This window comes from Anabrus simplex, chromosome 3 (genome assembly GCF_040414725.1).
Source record: "Anabrus simplex isolate iqAnaSimp1 chromosome 3, ASM4041472v1, whole genome shotgun sequence".
NCBI classification, from domain to species: domain Eukaryota; kingdom Metazoa; phylum Arthropoda; class Insecta; order Orthoptera; family Tettigoniidae; genus Anabrus; species Anabrus simplex.
This window is the reverse complement of record NC_090267.1, coordinates 28,446,758-28,467,347: the sequence shown is the minus strand read 5'-3', so window position 1 is coordinate 28,467,347 and position 20,590 is coordinate 28,446,758. Positions and strand designations below refer to the sequence as shown.

General features: G+C 44.6%; 1 protein-coding gene and 2 non-coding genes across 3 annotated transcripts in view; 1 reads left to right on the top strand and 2 right to left on the bottom strand.

Annotated features, from left to right (window-relative positions):
* Window positions 1-20,590, top strand: part of LOC136865943 (luciferin 4-monooxygenase) — a 181,575-nt gene that overhangs the window by 83,872 nt on the left and 77,113 nt on the right. The window lies entirely within an intron of this gene.
* On the bottom strand, window positions 257-328 carry TRNAQ-UUG (transfer RNA glutamine (anticodon UUG)). The gene has a single exon. It is a non-coding gene; the product is annotated as a tRNA-Gln (tRNA).
* TRNAQ-UUG (transfer RNA glutamine (anticodon UUG)) lies at window positions 11,421-11,492 on the bottom strand. The gene has a single exon. It is a non-coding gene; the product is annotated as a tRNA-Gln (tRNA).

The following is a 20,590-nucleotide window of genomic DNA, read 5'->3' as shown; positions in this document are numbered from 1 at the left end:
GTGGACCCCGTTCCAGCCCTCGTACCACTTTTCAAATTTCGTGGCAGAGCCGGGAATCGAACCCGGACCTCCGGGGGTGGCAGCTAATCACACTAACCACTACACCACAGAGGCGGACTATCCCACTTTATGCTGCCAAAAATATCCATCACCTTTTGGTTTTCTGATTGCTATAATTCCCCATACTTCGTTTGTATACCTATTATTGGACCATAAGCCTGATTTAGCGCACACAATTTCTAATAAAAAATCCACAAGGTCCCACCGAGATTTGAACTCGGATCGCTGGATTCAAAGTCCAGAGTGCTAACCATTACACCATGGGACCACACATATTCCAACTTTATTTCATAACTGTTCCCCATACTTCTAACGGTATTATAATACATTGGCGTAAGGAAACTTTGAAGTTCGTAAAACCTGCTCGAGAAAGCAGACATATTAAATTACTCTCCTTCAGATGAGTTTATGCTAATGTTTCCACGTTGCTTGGTGCTGTTATCCGTGATCAGCTGTTTCTCCTTGTTGACTATGACATCAGCTGCTGGGTGATGACGTACTGGTGATGAATAGATGTTCGGTCGACGGTTGCGAAGTAGACTTCACCCTACAAGTGGCCACGGTTGGTTCGGAGTCCGACAGCTTTGCACTCCGATCCACTGGTCCGTGGTCCGACAACTTTGCACTCCGACCCACCCACCAAGCAGAGGACGGGTGGCCATGTCTCCATTCAGGAGACAAAAAACCGGGTCTTCACCGTCGGATCTCCTGAGAATCGTATGCCGTGGTTTTACATTCTCCGACACTAAGGCGAATACCGGGACAGTTGCTAGTAGAGTGACGACTGCCAACCCCCCTCACCTTCCCGAAACATCACCATCACCACGATAAATCTCGCGATTCAGGGACGGCGTTAGCGTCTAAGAGGCCCTCCTCCCGTTTCAGGGAAGAAATGAAAACTTTATTTCTTTCTTTCTTAATCTGTTTATCCTCCAGGGTTGTGTTTCCCTCGGACTCAGCAAGGGATCCCATCTCTACCGCCTCAAATGCAGTGTCCTGGAGCGTGAGACTATGATTCTGGGGATACAACTGGGGAGGAGAACCAGTGAATCGCCCAGGCGGCCTCACATGCTATGCTGAACAGGAGCCTTGCGGAGGGATGGGAAGATTGGAAGGGATAGACAAGGAAGAGGGAAGGAAGCGACCGTGTCCTTAAATTAGGTACCATCCTGACATTTGCCTGGAGGAAAAGTGAGAAACCACAGAAAACCACTTCGAGGATGGCTGAGGTGGGAATCGAATCCCCGTCTACTCAGTTGACCTCCCGAGGCTGAGTGGACCCCGTTCCAGCCGTCGTACCACTTTCCAAATTTCATGGTAGAGCCGGGAATCGAACCCGGGTCTCCGGGAGTGCCAGCTAATCGCACTAACCACTACACCAAAGAGGCGGATTATTATTATGGTGTTATGCCACACCTTACGCTTGACAATAAAATGATGACGAACTCTTGATATTATTAGACACATAGCCATCATTAAAGTACATACACACACATATACATGCTTCTCCAGTAAAGACTGATCAGCCTTTCAGCGTTCAGTTTGCAAATATCTATGAATAATTGCCCCCACAGTCCTCTATTTGCAAGTTTTTGAAGCACTGGATGACAACTACAGGTCATTGCACTGTAAAAACCTTTACGCTTCACTATTTTTGCTGTTTCATCTGACCCCCAATACCGAATTTTCACCTCGGTCCCCACGGGGAGGTTTGAGAATTTTCGATTTTTCTGGCCATCATGGCCTAGCGGGTTTTCTGGTAACAAGTTTTAAGTTTCTGTGGTTCCTGAAAATTCCTCATTAATTCATATCAATTTCAATTTTTAAATCTACATTATACAACTTCCCTTATTTTCTTAGTAAAGATTATTTCCTTCATATCTCGGAAATTTCTCTCAACACGTTCAGAAGATTTGATGTTGAAAATTAATTTGTTCTTTGTAATTTATATAAATAACTAAATAATGTCCGACTCGTTGGCTGAATAGTCAGCGTACTGGCGTTCAATTCAGAGGGTCCCGGGTTCGATTCCCGGCCGGGTCAGGGATTGGTTGATTCCAGTGGCCCGGGGACTGGGTGTTTGTGCTGTCCCCAACATCCCTGCAACTCACACACCACACATAACACTATCCCCCACCACAATGACACGCAGTTACCTACACATGGCAGATGCCGCCCACCCTCATCGGAGGGTCTGCCTTACAAGGGCTGCACTTGACTATAAATAGCCCCACGAAATTAATTAAAAACTGAATAATAATTATAATAATGAATAACCATTGCAATATAATTAAAATAATCACATATTGTGCCCTTTTAAAGGCAACAACTGCGGTGATCTCTTCTTTCTTCTGTGCGCCGGCTGCTCCTGTAATAAATGACATGTAAATATACTCACCGCTGCATGTAGACCCTTCTTCCTCAGTCGTGCCCGTCCGTTATCCCCGGAGAGGCCACCCGCTGATTAAGGAGTGAGGGAATGAAAAGAAGGGGTAAACTAACTAAAATGACGGTACCCAAGACTGAATTAAAAAATTAAATAAAAGACTGATTTATTAAATAAAAGCAAAGTGCGAAAATTGAACGTAAATTGAACTAGTGAAAAAAAATGTAAACAAATGAAATAACAGTGACTAATAAAATATTAAAGAGTAAGGATCTGCCTTGCAAACAATCATAAACTGCCTAAGTAAACTGACTGAAGGTCAAAACACCTATATTAAAATATACCAGACTCTGTTGACACTGTCTTCAAGTTAAATAAAATGACTCAGTTTAACTCTCTGGTCAGAAAGACCACCTTCTTGAAATGCAGAGTTACATTACGGAGAAAGATATCTCCCAAATAAATTTAAAATAGTTGACTCACAATAAAGTAAAATTAAATTCTGTTATGCCATCAAACCACTGACTTATAGGAGTTATAAAATGTTTAACACCTGTTGCTCATTTTGTAAAATACCCAAATTTAAATAATCATGGACTGCACTAAGCAAGTGTATCACTTAAGGAATAATTCGAAGAAAACAGAACAGCCATGAACCTCACACTTCATTTCCGACATAACCATCGTCTTATACAAAACCTCATGATTAAACAAAATTAATTATCGAAACATCACTCTGAGTGTATCCAACCACTCATCTAAATTTTAAACTTCATTTGCATGTCTGTGATAGACTGGACTTCTTAAAATAAACAGAAATTTAGGCCAAATGCCTGATGTTAACATTATCAAATGATAGCGATCCTTGTACATTAAAATTTCTATTGACTTTGCCGCTAACTGCATTTTATTATTAATTCATATTTGTGGTATCACCACTAGATGGAGGCAGATATCCTCTTATTTACCATTCATTGCGGCAGTTTTATACAATTTGTTTATTTAAAGATCGCTTCATTACAAAATAAAAATGTAGTGGATTTTAAAAGAAAGTTTGGTAATTACTTAGATGCCTGGTATGAGCATACCACTACTATTTCGACTGTGACATAATCGATGATCCAATAAACCTAACAACTGAAATGGTATTTACATCATTACATTAATTAACGGAGAAACACTGCTCCGACAAAAAAAAATATATAGAGATAAAAAAAAACTAGCCTAGCTACACTTATCTATTTACATCACAACAAAATATAAATAATTCACATACGCTTGCATCCTACAAATAAACAGTAAAAGGTACAAACAGAAAAGAAAACAAATAAGCAAACTGGATCCCACCATCGCGGCCTACTGGAAATAAAAAGGATAGAAATGCGCAAAACAAACTCGGAGTCACCAGAAAAACATACCCCGCTGCGATTAGCAAAATGAAATATTGCGAATTTGACGGCAATCTCAAACTTCAGACGATAAATGTCTGGACATGATATTATTTAACCTTGACGGACAAACTACTGTTACCTCACGTCATCCGTGACTCTACATAAATATTCAAAACACATTGACTCGTCGCTCTGTTCACATGTACACTGGCTAGCATTTTTATCGAGCATCTACTTTCCCTGGAATTATTTAAACAAATACAGGCTCCTGCCTGTAGTATCGTAACCCATGTCGTAACACATTTAACACACGTGGTTAAATTCTTCATTTCGCAATTCTATTTATTCATTAATTCTCGACGTCATTATTATTCATTATTCCCACAATACAGCCTCGCTCGTATCCGGCGGGCACAAATATCTGTCGTGCACATTACGGCTTCTTACGACAAATCAAGACATGGTCCCAATATCATATTTCCATCATCAACGTAGATCATCAGGGATATTAATCATCTAGCTCGATCTCTCGATCATTCACTGTTAACACATCACAAAAATCACAGAGCTGACTCATCAATGGCGCTCACCGTTTCTATCAAAACAAAGAATGACGAGATTGCCTCTCAAAACACAAATGTTGAAACTTGCGCAACCGCAATTACACAGAAATAAAATATTCGCGTCTACCAAAAATCGTCGCAAAAATACGCGGGGTAAGTACAATCAAAACCGGACATCAGAAGGATGATTCCGCAACATAAAACAAGCTGAAATGCGCAGAAATAGCAAAATAAACATAGAAATCATCGCGACGGCGTCCACCAGATCAAAACTCCAACAAAATCGACTCAAAACCACCGATCTAAAATCATGATGAATAATAATAATAAACTGACATTACACTCGTAGATCAAATATCAAAGCTAACTGTCAAAGTGACATACTACAAAATCAGCCATAAATACACGCAAACAAACATCTCCTTAAACAAAGTGCACAAAATAAGCCTATCTGAAAGTGCAACATAAACATTATTTTTATTATTATTATTATTATTATTATTATTATTATTATTTTTATTATTTATTATTATTATTATTATTGGCAGTATTATAAAACTGTGAATTATTTACAACCCTACCTAGTACTCTAAACTACATTGATCATCGATTTTGCCACGGTCCTACATATTTATTTACATTATAATGATGCTCATACCTGTGATGGTGTAGGCAGGTCAGTTCACCCACCGGCCCCGGTCATCGTGGAAATTAGAATTCCATCTTCAAGCTGATGTGGTATTCCAGATTATTACACACGCAAATTTGACACATTCTTGCCATGCCGTGACACACGTTTATATTAGCATAAAACACTCGTATTTCTCTCACTCCAGTGAAAGTTAGAAAATGCCACTGCAGACTCCTGCCTGGTGTAGAAGGATGGTCGCCTCGCTCTCTACCTGCAAAATCACCTGGTGGCCTGCTCGCCGATCCCTCAGCTCTGTTTACACTACAGCTTACAGTACATTCACCCTACTGGGACATAACTGTCTCCTCAAGGTTGACTATTGCGGCCTCCATTGAAGAAAGTCAATCACCTTCCTGTCTGTCTTTACTGGTTTCTCCCCGTAAACATCTCGCTTGCCAAACAGTTTGTAGAATGGTAGAAACAAGCTAAAATACAGTTTATGTTGTGGAGAAAATTTTATACTGATCTCACATGTAACACTCCCCGCTGGTTAGAAATGTTTTTATGTAAATATGCTGAAAAACATGGGCTTGTTTCCCTCGACTAGTAATGTGAGTTCATTTGAGTTGAAAGTGTAATTCTTGCCTACTCTCCCTGAATTTACAGTAAAAGTCTGTGAAAATGTTCATTTTCTGAAATGCGATTCTCCCAAGTAAATAATACAAGGCTCTCTAAAAATGCCTACAAGTGTCTAATCGCTTTCTTACCAGCCAAAATAAAGCTGACTAAATGCATTTGCTGATACACTCTGTCACTCTGTCAAACGTAAATTCACTGAGAATGACTCAAAACACTGAGAGCTCGAAAACACTGAGAATTCAGAACGACTGAGAATGACTGAGAGCTCGACCCTGTGGTCGCTGGGTTTTGTAGAAATTCCTCCCACCACCTGGAAAATAGTTCCGTGGAAGGGATGTGGCGTAATAATCTAGTCCTCGGGAGCGCTTTCTCGTACATCCGTAGGTTATGGTTCTCAAAATTTATATGCAAAACTTCCTAAATTTTGTCCGACTCACATGTGATATTGCGCCGCGGGAAATGATCATAGGATAATCCACACGACTGCGCGCGTCACTGGTGTTATTTTCTTCCGGTGGATGGCCTCATCCTGCCATGACAGCTCCTTCCTCTAGATCCTATTACTCCTCCGTGTGAAGTTGAATTTTAATAATTAGGCACTGATTAACCACAGATTGGTACTGATAATTCACCAAATATTATAAAGAAGTCAGGACACTGTTTTTCACTACCACATCGGGCTTCAGATCGCGAGATACTGATTGTAGATTTCCCGGTCTGACGGCTCATTCAAATTTAGAATATTCTGATTGGCTGAGACTTTCGCGCCCTTCCAAACGTGGGTGCATCCGCTTCCTCCCAAGGATTGGCGGTTATAGTCGTTGGCCCCCTATTGTCCTAGCAAAGTAGGTCAGGCTTCAACGCGTGCTTTTCTGGTGAGAACGGACAGCAAGTCGCCACTCCCAGGCGGTGTCATAAAATTTATTGGAAGGGATCCTAAGGATGGTTTACAATTTGGTCGTGCCAAGAGAAGAGTTTCATGGATTCTCTCGCCGTCTGACTGGCGCCAGAAAGTTCCTTTGTGACTGCTAGTTTCACAGCCTCACTGTGGTATCTCATATGTGAAATATTCAATTTAATTGTGAATTAAATTAGGCCAAATTCGCTTATGGGTGCAATATGAATAGAATAAAATACTTAATTGCTTCACGCTTGGGCGTAAATTGTAACCTAATTCAAAATATATGAATAACTGAATAAATTATTAAAATAAATTAAATTAATAAAAATAATTGATCGAAATGGCCGTAGTATGGGCGCCAGAGTTCACCAGAATGGATCCCTCAAATTTAGATAGAGCATGATAACTATTTCTCTTCCCGGACGTGTACATAGGCCTATAGCTGCGTGCTGGTACATCTGCTTCAGGCCTTACCTAACCTTCTGAAAACGACTAAGTAGGTAGGAACTGCGATTTCGGAAGTGGTGCGGGAATTAGGATTCATACGATCAACCGTGTCCAGGATGTATCGTGAATGGTTGAATGCGGGTGTCACCGTCCACAACAGACGAACGACCGGCCGTCCAGCCACCCTCGATGACCGTGACCGGCGACATCTGAGACGGGTTGTCAATAGTGACAGACGGGCAACCTTGCAAAAAATCACGGCTCAATTCAACACAGGCCGTGCTAGACACGTCTCCCAGTGGACAATCCGTAGGAACATGGGTTCTATGGGGTATGGGAGCCGGCGCCGCACACGGGTGCCACTGTTAACCCAACGTCATCGGGCACAACGAGGCGCATTTGTCGCCAGTCACCAGGGATGGACACTGGAACAATGGCGTAACGTGATATGGTCGGACGAATCACGATTTCAACTGCACCATGCCGATGGGAGGCACCGTGTATGGCGCAGACCCCATGAAGCGATGGATCCCGCCTGCCTGGAAGGTGTGGTCCAGGGCGCTGGTATCTCTGTTATGGTCTGGGGTGCATTTTCCTGGTATGGAATGGACCCCCTAGTTGTTCTGAAAGAGACTTTGAATGGTACGCGGTATGTTGAACTGCTCGAAGACCATCTCCACCCATTTTTGGCCTTCCAGCGCCCAGACGGTTCTGCTGTGTTTCAAGATTATAACGCGCCGCCACATCGCTCCCACGTCGCCCGGGAATGGTTCCAGGAACAATGCAGCGGAGGTCCAACGACTCCCATGGCCACCCAGGAGCGCGGATATGAACCCTATCGAGCATATCTGGGATGTCCTGGAATGCAGGCTCCGTGCCATGGATCCTGCACCCACGAACAGACCAGCATTGGCGGCCGCTCTGCAAACGATTTGGTGTCAGCTGTGTCCAGAGCACTACCAGGGACTTGTCGACTCACTTCCAGGGTGTCTCACTGCAGTTCGCAGGGCCAGAGGAAGCCCCACACGCTATTAGGTGACTATCCCGTGACATTTGCTAAGTCAGTGTACATAAATACACTCACAGAATATCGCTGGAAGACTCCATACTTACAACAACAACAACAACGAAACCAGTGGGAAACGAAAAGCAAGGACCAAGCTAACATTTGCAGTTTTTTAATGCTATTTTTTCGGGGCGTCGACCCATGTGGATCTTTTGCCCCTACTGGCACCATATTGTATGAACCTGCGTGTAATTGGAATGGCGGTATTGTGGAATGTTGTGTGTGAGGAAATGAAGATTAAGGATGTCAGAAACACCCAGCCCCCAGGCCAGGGATATTAATCATTGCAATTAAAAAACCCTCACCTGGCCGGAAATCGAATCCGGGGCCGCCGGGTAACAGGCGGACGCGTTGCCCCCTACACCGCGGGGCCGGGTGCCATCTGCAGTTAGTCCGTTGAACAATGCACACACATATATATATATATATATATATATATATATATATATATATATATATAAGTACTCTTCACTGTCTCTGTATCAACAGGACTTGCATATTTGCATAATTGTCACTTAAATATCACACAGATACTGTACCTTTATAATACTGGGTTCACCGACTCTAACACTTGGTTTAAAGATACATTCACTTGAGCAACATACGCTTGTCGTTCCAAAACATAAACTATGGAAAGTCGAAATACGGCACCCCACAGCTTTCACAAGCATATAATACCAAGCCGCCATAAGTGATACAATACCAGGTGCCAAAGCACTCCACAATTGTAGGTTAGTACCACACTTCACAAACATAAAAGACCACGTTCCACAAAGTTTGAAGTCCAGTCCAGTACCAGAAGTTGTAAGTCTTCCTCGCCGTATGATCACATGACAATATAGACCTCATCTTCCTCCTTCCCTCACGTGATACCTCGATATTGATCCTGGCCAGCCAATCACGAGTAGATCCTCTTGTCGAGACCACGCCCTGAACCTCTTCCGGATCCCATGACAATAACAACATCAACAGACTCTGGAGTGTTTCACATGAGTTATCGGAACTTTCCGACTACAACATCAACAAGGCCATCTCATCAGACTCTGGGCTACACACATGACTCATACAAATTTTCCAAGTTGAAAATAACAGTTTTCCCATCCGTTTGTACAAAACAAATTGCTCATATCACATATGGAAACCTTCCAGCTTGAAATATTAGGAATAAATCTACAAGTGAAATAACAATAAGGATGATAATAATAATAAATCTAATAATAACAATAATATCTCTCACTTCTAAATACGGTGCGAGGGTGTAATACATGTACTATCACAACTTTCAGGGAACTTTAAAATATACAAAAACGTAGGTCATCGCTTAAGAAGAAACCTTCATCTTTGGAAAAAAAAATATTAAAAAGTATATATATATTCGTCCGCCTCTGTGGTGTAGTGGTTAGCGTGATTAGCTGCCACCCCCGGAGGCCCGGGTTCGATTCCCGGCTCTGCCACGAAATTTGAAAAGTGGTATGAGGGCTGGAACGGGGTCCACTCAGCCTCGGGAGGTCAACTGAGTAGAGGTGGGTTCGATTCCCACCTCAGCCATCCTCGAAGTGGTTTTCCGTGGTTTCCCACTTCTCCTCCAGGCGAATGCCGGGATGGTACCTACCATAAGGCCACGGCCGCTTCCTTCCCTCTTCCTTGCTTATCCCTTCCAATCTTCCCATCCCTCCACAAGGCCCCTGTTCAGCATAGCAGGTGAGTCCGCCTGGGCGAGGTACTGGTCATTCTCCCCAGTTGTATCCCCGACCAAGAGTCTGAAGCTCCAGGACACTGCCCTTGAGGCGGTAGAGGTGGGATCCCTCGCCGTGTCCGAGGGAAAAGCCGACCCTGGAGGGTAAACAGATGATGATGATGATGATATATATATTCACGTTTACGAAGTTAATCTGTTTTGCTTCTGAGTCCCAGTTTCGTTGGTAGGTTCGATTCAGGGGTCAGTCTGATGATATTTGATGGAGCACCACCACAGGTACGTGAAAGAACTCGTGCGGGATGCAATTCCGGTCACGTCAGCGTCGCCGAAATCAGCAAAGGTAGTAATAAAAACGTAAAGTAAATAGGATTATTATTATTATTATTATTATTATTATTATTATTATTATTATTATTATTATTATTATTATTATTATTATTATTATTATTAATTCGTTATGCCCAAGTAAGTAGCGTATTTAACATTATTTAGCACAATGTTTCTTCTTTCTTTCCCAATATCTTCCCATTCGTTCACTGTGCTCCTATCTCAGTCCTTCTGTCCATCCTGTGTGTTTTCTTTAGGCTTCTGTGCAAATTTATGTTTGCTAACTTCTTTCTTAATCCGTCTACACTCTACTTCTTCTTCTTCTTTATCTGTTTACCCTCAGACTCAGCGAGAGATCCCACCTCTACCGCCTCAAAGGCAATGTCCTGGAGCTTCAAACTCTGGGTTGGGATACAAATGGGGAGGATGACCAGTACCTCGCCCAGGTGGCTTCACCTGCTATGATGAACAGGGACCTTGCGGAGGATGGGACGATTGGAAGGGATAGACAAGGAAGAGAGAAATAAGCGGCCGTGGCCTTAGGTTAGGTACCATCCCGGCATTTGCCTGGAAGAGAAGTGGGAAACCACGGAAAACCACTTCCAGGATGACTGAGGTGGGAATCGAACCCTCCTCTACTCAGATGACCTCCCGATGCTGAGTGGACCCCGTTCCAGCCCTCGTACCAGTTTTCAAATTTCTTGGCAGAGCCGGGAGTCGAACCCGGGCCTCCGGGGGGTGGCTGCTAATCACACTAACCACTACACCTCAGAGGCGGACCCGTTTTCCCTCGGCCTCAGCGCACTGTCCTGGAGCGTGACACTTTGGATCGGGGGGATAGAACAGGAATGGAGGACCAGTACCTCGCCCAGGAGGCCTCACCATCCCAACATTTGCCTGGAGAAGAAGTGAAAACCACTTCGAGAATGGATGAGGTGAGAATCGAACCCCGATCTACTCAGTTGACCTCCCCAGTCTGAGTGGACCACGTTCCAGTCCCCGTACTACTTTTCAAATGTTGTGGCAGAGCCGGGAATCGAACCCGCACCTCGGGGGGTGGGAGGCAGATAATCACACTAACCACTACTCCACAGAGGAGGACTTTTATCTCTACTATTATTCCTCTAAACAGGTCATTACGGTTTATTCAGAGATGGTGCGAATACTATGTTTGTCTTTATGGTACGAATCAATGACCATCAACTTTTTTTCCCCCTTATTGTTACAATCCCCGCAATTTAGTTTGGACACATATAGTTGGGCCACACGCGTGATATGGCTCACACAATTGTTAAATAAAAATTCGTACCAGGTCCCACCGAGATTTGAACTCGGATCGCTGGATTCAAAGTCCAGAGTGCTAACCATTACACCATGGGACCACACACATATACTTCGTAACCGTTCTACATACTTCTCACGCTACTTTAACACATTGTCCACAGGGATGTTCGGATTACCGCAAACCAGCTCGAGAAAGCAGGCACTGTCATTTACTGTCCTGCAGATGACGTGCTAATATTCCCACGTTGCCTAGGGCTATCATCTGCTATCTGTGATCAGTTGTTTCTCCTTGTTATGTGTGACATCAGCTGCTGAGTGATGACGTATTAATGACAAACGTATGTTTCTGAGTGCACTCACCTGGAAATAACTGAGCAGCGATTACCGAGCACGACTTACGCTCAGAGGTGTGACGAATGTGGTACGGACGCGCCTGCGGAAAACTAACTTGGGTCCTTCAAAAATAATTTATAAAGTCTATTAACACAGCTGCAATGGATGCAATCTGTTTTGTCTGTACATTGCTCAGAATTTAAAAAGAGTGGTATTTCCGCATCTATCGTGTCCACAGTAACAAGGAAATGCACTTTTTCATTTTCCATCATATCTGTCCGTATGTATGATGTATGTATGAAACGCATTTAATGAAATGAAATGAAATGTCATATGGCTTTTAGTGCCGGGATATCCCAGGACGGGTTCGGCTCGCCAGGTGCAGGTCTTTCTATTTGACTCCCGTAGGCGACCTGCGCGTCATGATGAGGATGAAATGATGATGAAGACAACATATACACCCAGCCCCCGTGGCATTGGAATTAACCAATTAAGGTTAAAATCCCCGACCCGGCCGGGGATCGAACCCGGGACCCTCTGAACCGAAGGCCAGTACGCTGACCGTTCAGCCAGCGAGTCAGACATTTAATGAAATGTGGTATATAAATTTAGGAAATATGACACTACAATCTAGCCTATAAATAATTTCGTTCACGCTGAGTGAAATGGTAGTTTAGGGAGTGGCATAAACTGTAATTATCAAAAATGTATGTTATTAGTGGTCCTATCAATAAATACTACGTAACTTAATGTACTGTATATAGAATTAAATTTCCGATCATTTATGTCTGATACATTTTTACCATACCAGCTATAATAACAGAGATTCTTCATGAATTTCGATTTTGTTGCCAAGTCCATGCCATGGCCGAAACACGAGAAAATAGGCGAACAGAACTGAATGAAAATCGATATGTGAACCCATGGAATAAGGCAATGCAGTCCAGGCAATAAATGATTTTATTCACTCTGGATGAAATGGTAGTTTAGGGAAAGGCCCTTAAATTTAATTTTTAAATACCCATGTTATTGGTCCTATTGAAAAATATTACCTAATAAAAGTTTTAGAGAATAAAATTTCCGATCATTTATGTCTTAAACAGTTTTACTATACCGTCTATGATAACAGATTCATGAATTTGAACTTTTTTGCTTAATCCACATCAACGCCGAGCATTGCTAAAATTGAAATATCGTATAACCGTGTGGTCGTCGGTCCTCATCGACAAGGTAAAATGAGAAAAAGTCGTCTAGGAACGATCGCTTGAAGAACAAGATGGAGTAATGGAAAAAAGGAAGGACTCCATTTACGTTAGATGCTCTAATATCACAGAGTCGGAAGAAAACTAAATAAAAAGGCCTACAATATCGAAAGCTTATAAAATTGATCAACTAAAACATTAGATTGACCATTGTTTGTTGTGATGTGATCTGTCTCCTCTGCTGCCACTAATCTCCGATATATGGGATTACTCCTGCATCCCGAGTAAAACAGACTGCCTGAATATAAGCGGAAAGTGGCTCGGAAGTTGTATGTTTGTCCCCTGAAAGACAGCTAGGCTCTTCAATATACACAAAATACTTGCTGTAGGTACAATTGCGATCACAAGAATTCTGGGTGGAAAAGGAAACAGGTAACGTCTGGACGAAAATTTTGGCCAACCCTGAGGATGAAGGAGGAGTAACCAAGGCAACGTCACTTGTGTTCGGCTTCCAGGAGGTGTGGCTGTCGATTTGGCGCACTCACAGGTCACCCCAACTCCATTTTTTTCGGGAACTGATTAAGATGTTTCTATGGTTAAACATATTGGCTATAGCTTTTCCTAATCAAGGAAAACAACTAATTAACTGTAATTTAATTGCGATAAAGTGCGCACGATGTAATCCCACCCCAATATATAGCACTTAATTGTTTGATGAGAGCTGACAATAACTTCATAGGAACGCTATTCCAAACGCCCTTGCATCTCTGATAATTATCATTATTAATTATGATTATAAACATAATTATTTAATTCCAGGTTCTTTTTACTTTGGTTTTGAGGATAACAATTATTATTATTATTATTATTATTATTATTATTATTAGTAGCAGTAGTAGTAGTAGTAGTAGTATTTAACACGGCCTATATTGATGAAAATAAGGGTCATTCTTTCTTACAGTGGTTGAGCGCGATGCCATTTGATAATGAAGTCATAGTCGAGACCGCTAACATTTCAGCCAGACCTCGCTCATAAGAATTACAAAGAACCTGGAAAATTTGACCCTCAATGAGTTGACATACGTACACATTACGTCTGTTGCCTTGGGCGTGTGGTTCCTCCCTTACTTCCCCTCTCCCTTCATTGTCGAGCCAGTGGGACGTGTGGGCAGGCGGTGAAGCAAGTGCATTCCCCTCCGCATGTGTTTCGTTCATGCTAGATATCCTCGCACTTCCATTTTCTCCACCTCCCCTCACTCTTCAAACGTGTGCATACGTTAACGTGTCTGATGTATGTGACCAATGAGATAGAGTGTGTAAGCAGGTGCTGGGTGGTTCTGAGGGCTACACTGTACCCACTATCGCATGTCGACCGATGCAAGCCGATGTCCACGGATTTATTTCCTCAGCTCCCTAAAAGATGACCGCATGGTAGAATCACTGGGCAGGTGGAAGAAATATTTTGAAAATCTTCTCAACGTAAAAGGGAACACTTTTGTTGACGTAGCAAACAATCCAGCTCAGGGGAAGGAGGACAATAATATTACACTAAGCAGCAGGAATAAATGAAATTAGGCCTAATATGGTGAAATATAGAGTGAAGGCAGGGATGGAATGGCTTCACAAAGTAATAAGATTAGCGTGGAACATTAGTAAGGTACCTTCTGAGTGGACGGAAGCAGTAATTGCATCGATCTATAAGGAAAGGAACAGGAAGGATTTCAACAAGTTCCCCATTGATCACACTACCGGGTAAAGAGTTCCTAGGCATTTTCGAAAGAAGAGTGCGATCAATGGCTGCGAATAAGTTGGATGAAAACCAGTGTGGTTTCAGATCACAGAGGAGCTGTCAAGATCAGATTTTCAGTATCAGAGTACAGTGGGAAACGATGTTAGCCATACTGAGGGATTGTATGATTACGGGCAAATTATTACAAGCAATCAAAGGGATTTATGTTGACAATTAGGCTACAGTGAAAATTGATGGTAAAATGATTTCTTGTTTCAAGGTAGTTACAGGAGTTAGACAAGGCTGTAAAATTTCACTCCCAGCGAGTTGGCTGTGCGGTTAGGGGAGCGCAGCTGTGCGCTTGCATTCGGGAGATAGTGGCTCGAACCTCACTGTCGACAGCCCTGAATATGGTTTTCCGTACTTTCCCATTTTCACACCGCTTCCTTCCCACTCTTAATCCTTTTCTATCCCTTCGTTGCATTAGACCTAACTGTCTCGGTGCGACGTAAAACATCTTGTTGCTCCTTCAGTCTCTCCTTACTCCCGCAACTCTATTTCTTTCTAATCTGCACCTCCTTCTTAATCTCTGCATTTCTTTGTTATAATATAATGGGTCTTGCCCTTCCTTATCACGTAAAGGTAGGCCCTACATATCTGTTTCCACACTCCTTAAATCTGAGGGGACGTTGTTGAAAATCATTCTTAATATCAAAACAAAATGGGACTCTACATTCTGTATGGTGGAGAGATTTTTGAAAGTGATAGGCTCTGTAGGACAAGTTGTTCCACCTACCAGGATGAATAAATTGCCATAACTAAAATATTTTAAAATCAGAGTCGTCTCTGTTCCTCATTAACACTTTACACATTTCCTATCTCTCAAGCCAAATGGCTTTTGAGATTTCCAGGTCTAGCTTCTAAAACTTAAATTTCGTTTAGTCCTCTTCTTGATGTCGACAGAGGTTTGTCCTCTCAGAACGATGACAAGTGAGTGAGTCTCTATTTTTCTTTTGTATTCGGCGGGGAGGGCCGAAACTCACTTCCCCCGCATGGCAATCGACACTAATCTACATTGCATCCGACATGCTATTATTTCTAAAGAGAAAAGAGATAGCAGAGAGAAGTGGGAAAGGTACTACAGGAGTACCTGCCTATTTGCACGCCAGATGCATTACCAGGCCAGGTTTGTGTTGGTAAGGTGGTGTTGAGGCGTAGTATTCAGAATCAGGGGAAAATCACATAGGCGGAAAAAGAAAGAGCCTACATGTAAAACCTGACAAATGTTGAGGAGAATGAGGTCAAGTCCGGCGGGGCGGGGTTCTCCTGGATGGGGGTGGGTCATGACGCCGGGCCTCCTTCTTCTCTGTCCGTGCCATGGCCCATTGCACAGGGCAACTGCGATGAGAGGCCGGGTGGCCCCCTGTGCAGTTGGCGCCTCTTTAAGGATGTGGTTTCTGGATAGGTCCAGGTGTTTATCTTAGGTGAGAAAAGATATCATGCACCAGCCATGAGCCATAATCTCGCCAGTCCAGTTATCAGGGGATCAGTCCGTCTGGGCATTGCCATGACTAGCGCGGGCCTTGCTGGTTGCGGAGCCATGCGTCAAGAACCACTAAGGCCCGCCACACAGCGCCGCCACCTTGGGGTCCCTCGCACCCAGTCTCCGATCCCGAAGAATGAGGTCAAGTCCGGCGGGGCGGGGGTCTCCTGGATGGGGGTGGGTCATGACGCCGGGCCTCCTTCTTCTCTATCCGTGCCATGGCCCATTGCACAGGGCAACTGCGATGAGAGGCCGGGTGGCCCCCTGTGCAGTTGGCGCCTCTTTAAGTGTCGCGCAGATCGTGTAGTGGTGATCACCCCTACAACGTTTGCATCTCACTACGAGCCCACAATGCTCCTGACGGTGGCTAGACCTCAGGCAGCGGAAACACTGCAAGAGCTGCTGAGGTCCTCTCCTGATTGGTACCTCGGTCGACTGCTCTCCTAGGAGTAGTCCTGGGCTGCGGCTGGGTGACCTTCTCCTGATGAGTCAGTGACGTCTTCCTATTCCTGGTGGGGGCGGCGCCTGCTTCCTGGCTGGGGCGGTCTCTTCTCGGCTGCGGAAGAGGCCTCGTCCTGGTGGCCCCACTTCCGGCCTGGTGACCCTGGGGTAGAAGGGTTACCCCTCTGCAGCGTCGGCGTCACCCTCCTCCTGGCTGACGGCGGTGGCGTTGGTCGTTGCCGACACCTGATTGCGTTCCCTGTCCTGTGGGCAGCACATCGATGTCTGCAACATGATAGACTCGCTGGCAGGCCGGGCCTATGTAGCAGCCCCCGAACGCCAGGGGGCGTCCTTTTCTACTGCCAGGCTGCCGTCCACCGTCCGGAGCTCCTTCCTAGATTGCGCCCTGGTGGTAGGCCCTTCCTGGTATATTTGGTCTGCGTCTGGGATATTTGTCCTCCCTGCTCTTCGTCCCGGCCCTCCTCCTGAGGGCACCGGCGTTCGTCCCTGGCACGCCGACCCTCCCTGGTAGTCGGACGACCTGAAACAGAGCAGAGAGCTCGTTCTCCACGTCGCGCATCCGCTCCTGGTCGTGATGTCTGATGAAGAGGCCTTCTGGTAGAAAGCTCTCCAAGGACATGGTCGTCGAAATGATCTTGCCTCCGTGGCAAGGGCGCCGCCTTCTGTCCAGGACTACGCCCCGCTAAGAAGGTACAGATCGCCCCGGCCTGTAGTAGACAAGCGGCGCCTCGCACTCCGGCTCCGTGTAGCCCTCAGAGAAGAAGAAGCCGTTAGGGGGGTCACACCCGTCCCTGTACGGCTCCGTCCCCACCTCGATCTCGGGCGCCTCCCGCTCCAGCACGGGGCGGTGTCTCCAGTTCCGTGCCGTCTTCCGGCGCTGGTGGCACTCGGCTAAAGAGGTCTCGGACTAAGTTCCCGAAGCCTCTTTCGTCCGCCGTCCACTTGACCTGGCCGCGCTCGCTGTTGTACGCCGTGATCATCCTGGTCCTCCTGAAATAAAAATCCTGACGAGAATGCGAGCACTGAGAAGCGCTTCAGCTCAGACGAAAGCTCTTTCGAAAGTGTACCAACAAGTACAACTGCCTGACTAGTACTTGGAAAGTACAGATCATCTGGCGAGGAAAGATGAGTCATCTGGAAACACGTACGTCCTCCCGCTGTGGCTGCCAAGCTCGTCCTCCGTGAGTCTCGTTTTGAAAATGGGTATTTTTACGCACTCTAGGGATGCGGTACAACGCGTTATCTATTATTGTGCATTCATTCCAACCGTTAACCGCTGGACCGATTTATCTCAGACTCATACCAGACATTCCGTCTATTTTTCCGATCACAATGGTGTTATTCGTTGATTTCTCCTGCTTCTTGCACAGGACAAATTAATTAATTAATTCCGTGGATGATATTCCTGCGTATTTGGTTGGATGGCTCGACACGTGTCAATTCCACTCTGTCGATAGACACGCAATCCTCTATCTGGGCATAATTAAATATATATGATTCCAAAATTCTTAATGAATTACTTCTTCACTAATTACAGTCCGAAATCTCTCCCAATCAGGGTTATTAGCCAGAATTGTATTATTAATTTCCCGAGGTTTTCCGAAATGTTCCGATCTCGCTCCTGCTGTGAGTAACAAGCCACGGACATGAGGCTAGCTATATTACAAAGATAGATGCACCTTTTTTCCTCTCGCAGCTGGCCCTATATAGCCGTGCGACGGTTCTTTCAGCAATGGGCTCATATGCAACAATGATGCTCGTGCTAGAAATGTTGAAAGCACAAAGCTGTTCTACGCCAACCACATACCTAACGAAGCGAGGATAAGGACAGGTGAAACATTTTAAGTCACTGCTACCAAAACAATATTGCACAGAATGATCAAGGCTGTCGGGTTTTCGGACAAGAATTGACTTTTGTACCAAGCGTATTGCCACATGGGACAAAAATGAGGAGATGACAGTTGGTGGTAGGTCATGTCAGAGATTGAATTTGCAAAATGGCGTTTCTCTGCTCAAAAAACGAAAACAAAAAAATCCGAATTCAAAAATCGAACAATGTCAGATAATGTACATACAAAGCCTTTCCATACTCAAAACCCGTATACATCTAGCGGTTCACAGTGAGCTGTGACACTAGGAGGGATCATCATCTGTTGTACGGTATCTTCACTTTGTGGAGATTTATGTTCAGAAAAGGAATCCTGAATGGGTGCAACTTGAAAACGCCATTGAAGCATTCGTTCACTTGTATACGTTTAGTGAAAACTTGTTCTTTTTCACCGTCTGACGAAACATAACTTTCGGCTCTTAAAGTTCACCACTTGCGGTAACTTTCGGCATTATGGAGTAAATGTGTGTGGTGGATACTACAGATTGCACCGCGACTCTAAATGATTTTTCCATTTTTAAAGTCAATTTTCTTCCCGTACACATCACTAGGCTGAACCCTCTTTGATCACTGTTACACAGAGGCTGTAGGACTCTACAACAGATTTACTTGTTCTACGAATATTTCTGCTGCTGCCATGGTTTCTACTTCTTTGTTGGTCTGTTTTTTCGTCGTTACAGATGTTATTTTCCACGACACAAGACCATTGCGCTTACACACACACACACACACACACACACACACACGCATTCTTCATGAACAGTTTACATAGCCCACTGGATGATCACATCGTGAATTACTTCATTATTTTCATTTAAAAATTCCATTTTTTGTTTCTGACAGTACCTGCTATTGCCCTCAATTTGCCGCACCTTTTCCTCCTTCTTCTTTCTACTGTCTTAATCCGTTTACCCTCCAAGGTTGGTTTCTCCCTCAGAGTCCGTGAGGGATCCCACCTCTACTGCCTCAAGGCCAGTGTCCTGGAGCGTGAGTCATTGGGTCGGGAATAACAGTGGGAAGGAGGACCAATACCTCGCCCATTCTGCTATGCTGAACAGGGCCTTGTGGGGGAAGGGAAGACTGGAAGGGTTAAGTAAGGAAGAGGGAAGCAAACGGCTGTGGCCTCAAGTTAGGTACCATCCCGGCATTAGCCTGGAAGAGAAGTGGGAAACCACGGAAAACCACTTCCAGGATGGCTGAGGTGAGAATCAAACCCATCTCTACTCAGTTGACCACCAGAGGCTGAGCGGACCCCGCTCCAGCCTTCGTACTACTTTTTAAATTGCGTGGCAGAGCCGGGAATCGAACCCGGTCCTCCGGGCTTGGAAGCTAATCACACTATCACACAGAGGTGGACACGTGATTTTCCCACAAATATAAATCATTTTTGCTTCTGACTCGATGAAATTTTGTTTCACCAACGAAAACGAAAGCTAGCCCGGCTTACCAATTCTCCACTAGTGAACAGCGTTCCTTTTTAAGCGTATGTCAGCGTGGCCTAAAATCAGCCGTTGGACAATGCGAGTAGTGGGTAGGGTACGCAGGAGCGGGCTCTCGACGAGAGTGACAATTCTTTAACGCTTTCTGTAGGTCGCACGAATAAATTTTTCGAAAGAAGTATTTTGTCCATTGTGTTATTCTTGGCTCATGTGACGTGTGTGTGCAGAATTTACGCAAGATCGGCGATTCCCCGTACGCGCCTTTCTCTTGTAAGACTTCGATCCTTGGGGCTTCGCGTTTGATTCCCGATCGGGTCGAGGCTTTTTAATCATAAACAGGGGCTGCATGTTCGTCCTGCCCAAAATTCTTCAACAACTCATATACCGCAGTAAAGCTGACCACGACCACAGTAAAACCCGGTTTCTCGTACACGAGACCTCGGCGGATGCAGAGTGGGCCACGGCTAGTCCGTGGTTCGACGACTCTGCACTCCGACCGACCAACCGAGCAGAGGAGGGGTGACCGCAGCTCTACGCTTCTGTATTCGGGAGACGGAGAGGGATTGGTCCCCACCGTAGGCTGTCCTAAGAATGGTTTTC